Source organism: Camelus bactrianus, chromosome 20 (genome assembly GCF_048773025.1).
Source record: "Camelus bactrianus isolate YW-2024 breed Bactrian camel chromosome 20, ASM4877302v1, whole genome shotgun sequence".
NCBI lineage: Eukaryota > Metazoa > Chordata > Mammalia > Artiodactyla > Camelidae > Camelus > Camelus bactrianus.
The window spans coordinates 24,073,289-24,080,277 of record NC_133558.1 but is presented as its reverse complement, the minus strand read 5'-3'; the positions used below and the strand labels follow the sequence as shown (position 1 = coordinate 24,080,277).

The 6,989-nt window shown below is 42.6% G+C and overlaps 1 protein-coding gene across 6 annotated transcripts in view; it reads right to left on the bottom strand.

The window, feature by feature from the left end:
- Positions 1-2,066: 2,066 nt before the first annotated feature.
- Positions 2,067-6,989, bottom strand: part of FGD2 (FYVE, RhoGEF and PH domain containing 2) — a 107,970-nt gene continuing 103,047 nt past the window's right edge. Inside the window, exon 19 of one of the 6 annotated variants that reach the window (XR_012501118.1) lies at positions 2,067-4,973. The gene's annotated coding sequence lies outside the window, so the exon portion shown is untranslated. The remainder of the gene's footprint in view (positions 4,974-6,989) is intronic. The other 5 variants (XR_012501116.1, XR_012501112.1, XR_012501113.1 and 2 more) reach the window with 5 other exon arrangements.

The following is a 6,989-nucleotide window of genomic DNA, read 5'->3' as shown; positions in this document are numbered from 1 at the left end:
TGTAGGTTTCTGATTACTCACTCTATTAGCATTTAGAGCAGAGAGCTCTGGCCCCTGGGGAGTTTGATTCGTTCAGATGCAGCCCATCTGCTTTTGTTTTTTTTGCGGGGAGTTTTTTTGGGGGTGGGGTTGCCTGGAAAAGCCAGGGAGCTCCCAGCATCCCACACATACTTTAGGGATGAACTGCCTGAATCTTATGGGTTTTACTGGAAATTCTGGGGAATGCTATTTTCTTATTTAAACACACACACACACACACACACACACACACAGCTGCTAAGACTCTTTCCTCCCCCCTTCTCCCCTCCTTTTTTTTATGCTGAGTAAGAACAAAACTTCACAATTCATTTTCAAATACTATACAAAATAAGATAGCTGAAACTGTATTTTCATCTTGTGCAATTTATCCTAGATTCATGCTGCTCACTGCAAGAGTAATTTCAGGGAATTTTATAGAAGGGATTAAGTAGAGTTTCTCCTAAATCAAGTAAAACTGAGGGAAAAAGGGAACAGCCTAGTACATCAAAGCATCATTCTTTACTCACAATTTCTGAAGTAGAGTAGCAATATCAAATAGTGATGGATGCAATAAAAGTTGTGCATCTGTAGTTATTCCATGGACTCTTTCCTTCATGGTAAATACATGTCATTACCATTTTATACAAGTCTTAAGGGTAAACTGGAATAACAGAAGAAATCACAGCAAAAATTACTGATTCTGTGGATGGTCCATTACAGATGTAGAGGAAAAGCTTGGGAAATCCAAGAAGTGGTGTGTTGGATATATAATAAATGTTCTTTTAATTCTTTCAGGATAACTTGATCAACAACTTACTTACCCCTTTTGAAAAGAAGTATTGAATTAAGTGTCTAGATGGTATAGTGGGGTCTCATTTTGGTAATCCCTATGAAATAGAAATTGCATTTCATTTCCCAGGTTAGATCTTTGTGTTTTCATGGACTTTCTTAATGCAAAATCAAGATTGCACATCCTACTTTCTATGGTGAGCACTTTGTGAATAATAAAACAATAACAAAAACTTCATCGGCTCTCAATACCAAGTTGTATTGAAAATCCCTTGCAAGAAGTGAAAGTTGTTTGTCGGTCTGGGGAGGGCACCGAGCTGAGCAATCAGCTCGGATACAAAAACTGTATTAGAACAGGGGATATTCCTAAAAGGCTGAGAGAGGTAAGGTAAGGACACAGAAGGAATTCCTTGCACTTCACAGTCTTGGTTTGAAGCAATTAAAGAGTGAAAGGTGTAAAAATGCTACTTGCTACCTATTTTGTGTTTCTCTGGGAGATTAACCTACTTTCGTGGCTCATTTTCTTCTCCTTCCCACATCCGTTGGTATAAAAGCTGTGGTAGCTGGCAGCCTCAGCTGACTCCATCCGCATCTATGATCCTAGTTCTGGGCCTCTCAGGAACACAGAGAGTCATTTACTTCTGTTTCCTTTGCTTTCTCCCCACAGCAGGTTAAAAAGGCTGCCCTGAGCTTAGATGCGTTCTCTCCCTTGTCATAAGAATCTGCTAAGCCAAGGATGCTGGGTTAATCGTCGGAGCGTGTGCTCCTTCTCTCTTTTTCCTGTCTTCTGACAGATCCAAGAGGCTGCAGCGGTAAATCTGAGAAAAGCGGCATTTAAGAACACACGCGCGTGCACACAAACACACGCTCCACGAGGAGAACTCGCACCCAGCCACTCACTCTCCTCTTCAGCTTGCCGTATGCTATGTTTTAGAAGGTTTCATGTTGCTCCTGCAACATTTTTTTTGGTTGGGTGGATGGCTGAATGAAACATAACCTTCCCTGCAGACATCAAAGCATGTCTCCAGCATAGCAAACTCTCCATCCAGCCTTTCGTCTCTCCGGCTACATTCCAATTTAACCAGGGATGCCTTGCATGATAATCAGGCCTAATTACCGCTTCATCCCCTGATTGTTGTGCTGAGTTTTGGAACTGCAGAGTTCTGTTCTCAGTTTGGTCCTGCCGTCCCTTACTCTCCCCCTGTTCCTTAGCAGACCCATCTCAGATTTAGCCTGTATAATTAGCAAATAGGTGACAAGAGCAGGACTGTGCCTTTGGGATATCAGTGCTCCGTCCACTTAGTAAACTTGAATTCCTTTCACAACTGTGGGAAGACCTTGCCATGTCCAGGATATTCTAAATACCACAGGAGCTTTAAGAGATTTATTACCAGGTTAAAGAGTAAAACAAAGGCCGTGAGACAACATCCTCATGCCCCAGAGGTATTTTCCTACCCTCTCCCTTACCACACACACACAGACACAAAATCTTTTTTTTTTTTTTTAAATGTTGAGACGAGAAGGAAAGGGATGTGAACCAGGACTTCTGGAAACTTTTTCTTGATTCTTTCACTGGGAAAGATGCATTTTGAAGCTGTAGTTTCTCCAACTGAATAAGGAATCACAGGCAAAGAACTGAAAAAAATGAGAGGTCAGATAATCCCTGTTTATCTCCAGTTTAAACCTCCAGTTTATGTTTTACTTCAGAGTTCTTTTCAGTGTATTATTGTATTCACGTACTGAGTGTCTGCATGTGCTAAGCACAGTATTAGGTACTGGGGATTCCAAGACTATCACACAACTCTTGTCCTTGGGGAGAATAAACTGAGCCTTAAAAGGCTGGAAGCAGGGAACGAAGATTGGGAAGATCTACATGCCAAAGTCTTTCAAATGTAATGTGATTGAAATAGAATTGTCCTGGAGTTGATCATTGCTGAAGCCTGGTATTGAAAATGATTTGTTATTATTACTATTTTTTCTATCTTTTGTATGCTAAAATTTTTTTCCATAATAAAAAAATTTAATGTAATTCGGGGACCATAATCTGTAGACCTACCAGGAGGAAGCTAGCTGAAATGCAGAATCTCTGGTCCCACAGCAGTCCTACTCTGTGCATTTCTTGATGGAGTTCAGGATCTGCATCTTAAACAAGCTCTTCATGCACATCTGATGCTTATTGAAATTTGAGTTCCTTGGCAGGGGAGATAGTAAGTGCCAAGAGTGGAGGCATAAGAAAGGAGGAAAACTATTTATTAGAGAAGAAAAACTTCCTTGGAAACCACTTAATGAGTTCAGACAATTTCAGAACTAGAAAGAAGACCTTCGAGATCCTGAGTCTAGGCCACAGCATCTCAAACTGTAATGTGCACAGGGATCACCTGGGGTTCCTGTTCAAATGCAGCAGGTTTCAGGATGGGGCCTGAAATCCTGCATTTCTAACTAGCTCCCAGGTGAAAACTTGCTGCCGGTCTGGGGACCACACTTTGATTAGCAAGGATTAGTATTTTATAGAACAGGAAACTGAGCCTCAGAGAATAATACCTGCTCCGAGCTGCAGGCATCCCTTCATGGTGCTTCTATCTAGGGAGGCTGAACCCATGTAGGAGCCTGTTACCAGCTAGATATCGGAGCAGGCTGCTCTTACATGAGGACTGCAAACATGGGCCAGTCCTGGAGCTGATTTACAGTACAGATTTCTCCTCAGCACCATAGGGATGAACTAAGGAGCTGCCATGTGGCTGTTCTGCCACAGTATGTTATTTCTTATCCTTGTTACTGCATCTTCCAGGTCTGGCCTCTCAAATTCTTCTTGAAATTCCAGGAGACTTTCTGGGCAAAAATTAGATCTATTGAATGCATGACCCAATGCACTCACATGGGCCTGGCCATTCGCATATTTTTGGTCCAATACTAGAGCACTGAGCAAGTTAGCCAACTATCCTGTGATCCTGTGAATTGCAAAGATGATATGGATCAATAATCTACTAAAGATACTCCCTGATATCAGGACTGGGGAGCACTCCTTGATATAGGAAATCCTTTTCCATACAGTGATTAGTAAATTCAAGGGACTGATTATCCCTGAGCTGGTACAGATTCAAAACAGCTTTTACACCATCCCTAAAGGATGGATAAGATAGTTTTTCATCCTTAATGAAAGGGGATGCTTGGGGGGTACTTCCTAACCTTTGAGGCTGAGGTCAGAGAAGCAGGCAGGCAGTGACAGAACTCTGGATGAGGCAAATAAAGAACTGACCCAGGGGGCGTGTTTTGTAAACGCTGATTTCCAGGTAGTGAGGAATGACAATAGGATATTTCAACTCAAGAAATGTATTAACAAAAATGTTACCAGAACTTCCCTCCCCAAGACAGACACGCACACACACCCACACCCACACCCAATCTTTGCCTATCCCCTCAAATAAAGCATATTTTCCTCTGGCCTCAAAACAATTTCTGTCACAAAGGAATGTCTCTGGATTAGAACAGTCTGTGATCTTTCCCAAAGACATGAGCGTGTCTCCTTGAAACATCACATGTTACATTTATATCTTTTCCCCTGATCCAATGACACATTTTCCCTGAGCCCTCTTATCTCGAAATGCCTGAGAGGGCACAGATGAATGGTAGACAGAATCTCGTAGCCGTTGCAGTCCCAACTGGGGTGCAGTCTGAAAGCATTCCCGAGGATCCGAGTCCGGGGAAAAGTTAATTTTTGGTTCTGGGCCTGTGGACTTGGGCTTTTGTGCCAGTGAGAAGGATGTGGATGAGTAAACTCTTTGGAGGCCAGGGGTGGGGAGTGGGGTAGGGCCTCCCTGGAGCTTCGGGCCATTAGTAATCTGCTTTGTGAATGGAGTTAAAGGGGGAGGGGGGTGCACATACTTGGAATTCCTTTATCTGGGTGGGCTCCTTCTCTAAAGACTTTCAGGATGTGGGAAATGGAAGATGAAAGAAGCTGACTTTCCAGCCTATCAGGTTACAGTGTGTAAAATGGAGAGGGAGAGGGAGGAGGGAGGAGGGAGGAGAGGGGAGCGGAGAAGGCCGCTTCCAGGGGGACCAGGGAAACCCAGTTTGGGAACTGGCCGGGGAGAGTGAGAAAGAAAGAGTGCAGATCACGTTTCCCATCACATCAGTGCTGTGGAATTTCCTCTCTTCTGGGGGGAGGCCTGTGAAGAGAATTTGGTTTAAGGTTAGTCGGTGATGAATAATAGCCCAAAGGCAACTGATTGGGGGTGTTACTAAGTGACTGGTGTTTACCGGCAGAGATTTTGTGGTGGGGAAGGGAGGTGGGAGCCAGAGCCATCTTCAGTCTGAGTTGTTAACCAAATTCTGTGACCCGAGAATAGAGTCCATGTATGGATTTTATTTGTGTCTGACCCCTGTGGTACGCAGAGCCCTGAGCTGCGGGCTGCTAAAGGGAGCGAGAGGAATGGGACGGTGATTAGAAAAGGCGGGAGAACCTGGCGTGTGGGGCGGGATCCGGGGAACTGCGGGCACCCTGGCCGTTCTGCTCTGTGTTCCAGGGAGTCCCTGGGCCGCCTGGCAGGATCTGTTTCTGTTTGAATTAAGCCACATGCTCCACACCACTCAGCTGTCGTGGCTCTACTCTCTGAGGACACTACCTCCCAAGAGATGCGTTTATTTTTAAAAATTCTACCCAGGGCAGTGTCCTTTCTTGTCTGTTACAATCGAGAGAGCACCCACCTCAGAACCTGCACCCTGAGTGTGAAACTTGTTCGAGTAAGGGTAAGTGGTTTCTAAGAGGCCAGGGACACCCTCTTTTTAAGGGAAGAATAAAAATAGTATAAGACCATTGGGTCAAGTCTGGACCTAAAACAAAATCCTGTTCTAGCAGAGACAGGCATAAAGGGAAGGGGGTGGGAACAAGGAAGCAAGGAAAAGCATATTTAGAGAAAAGGAATACTTATTCAACCCTGATACCCACCATCATCAAGCAATGTATTGTTCTCATAGTATGATGGGTAGAAAGTTATTAGATGGCATATAAATCACCATATACTACAGTTGACAAAAATATTGCTTGTTTTGGAAAAATTAGAATGCAATAAAATACATTTGTCACAAACCATACCAAGCTTCATTTAATCTTTTTCCCCTTGTTTCAGAAAGCTGTTTTGCAGTCTCAGGGTCAGCATTTTCAAACATCTATTAGTGCTATACTGTAGTTGTGTGAGACGTTCAGTTAATAAAGATTTCTGGTTGATAGAGAGCTGGGGTGGACTTATGCACTCTCTTCTTTGAATGCTACTCAACTGTAACTACACTGAGTCCATTTTTTAAAATCATTTTACAATCCGTACAGTCACATTCTCCCTCTGCTTTCCAAACACCCTCCCCTCGACTGTTTTGCAAAAGAGAAATATGATACTATTTCCTCCTCTTTGCATTATCTGCTCTCAGCTACCTTTCCAACATGAGCCGTAGCCTTGAACTTGGCCAGACTCAATTTAGCTTCCTTAATTCATGCTGTTCCTTCTTGAGGTCCACAGTCATTTTCTTTTCTTTTCTTTTTTACCTCTTTTTTTGGGAGGGAGGTAATTAGGTTTATTTATTTACCTATTTTTTAATGGAGATACTGAGGACTGAATCCAGGACCTTGTGCCTGCTAAGCACGTGCTCTGCCACTGAGCTATACCCTCCCCTCCACAGTCATTTTCTAAGTCTAACTTTTTTTTTTTTTTTTTTGGCAAAGTCTATTAAATTTGGAATAGGTACTATTATTTGCACTGGTCCTTCTGGATTTCTTAGTGGTTTCCTAAGAACAGGTAAGGATAGTCACTCAAGTGATATTTCCTGTGTGCCCAAGTAAAATAAGCTAACAGCATGTTTTTCTATTCTTAGTTGAAATGAAAATTAATTTTTGAAAGTCCTCTAGTCAGCTTAGTCCATTGTAACCTGCTGTTGACCTTAGTGGTGGAGGATCTAAGGGCTTGAATGTTAAAATTAGAACTGACTTTGAGTACTGGCCTTATTTACCATCTGGGCACCTTATTTTTATTTAACTAACACTTATACAGCATTTACTATGTGCCAAGCACTGTTGTAAGCATTTTACAAATATTTGCTTGGCTAATCATCATACTAGTGTGATTATTATATAACACTATTATGAAGTAGTGTTATTATTATCCTTCATTTACAAATGAGGAATCTGCGACACG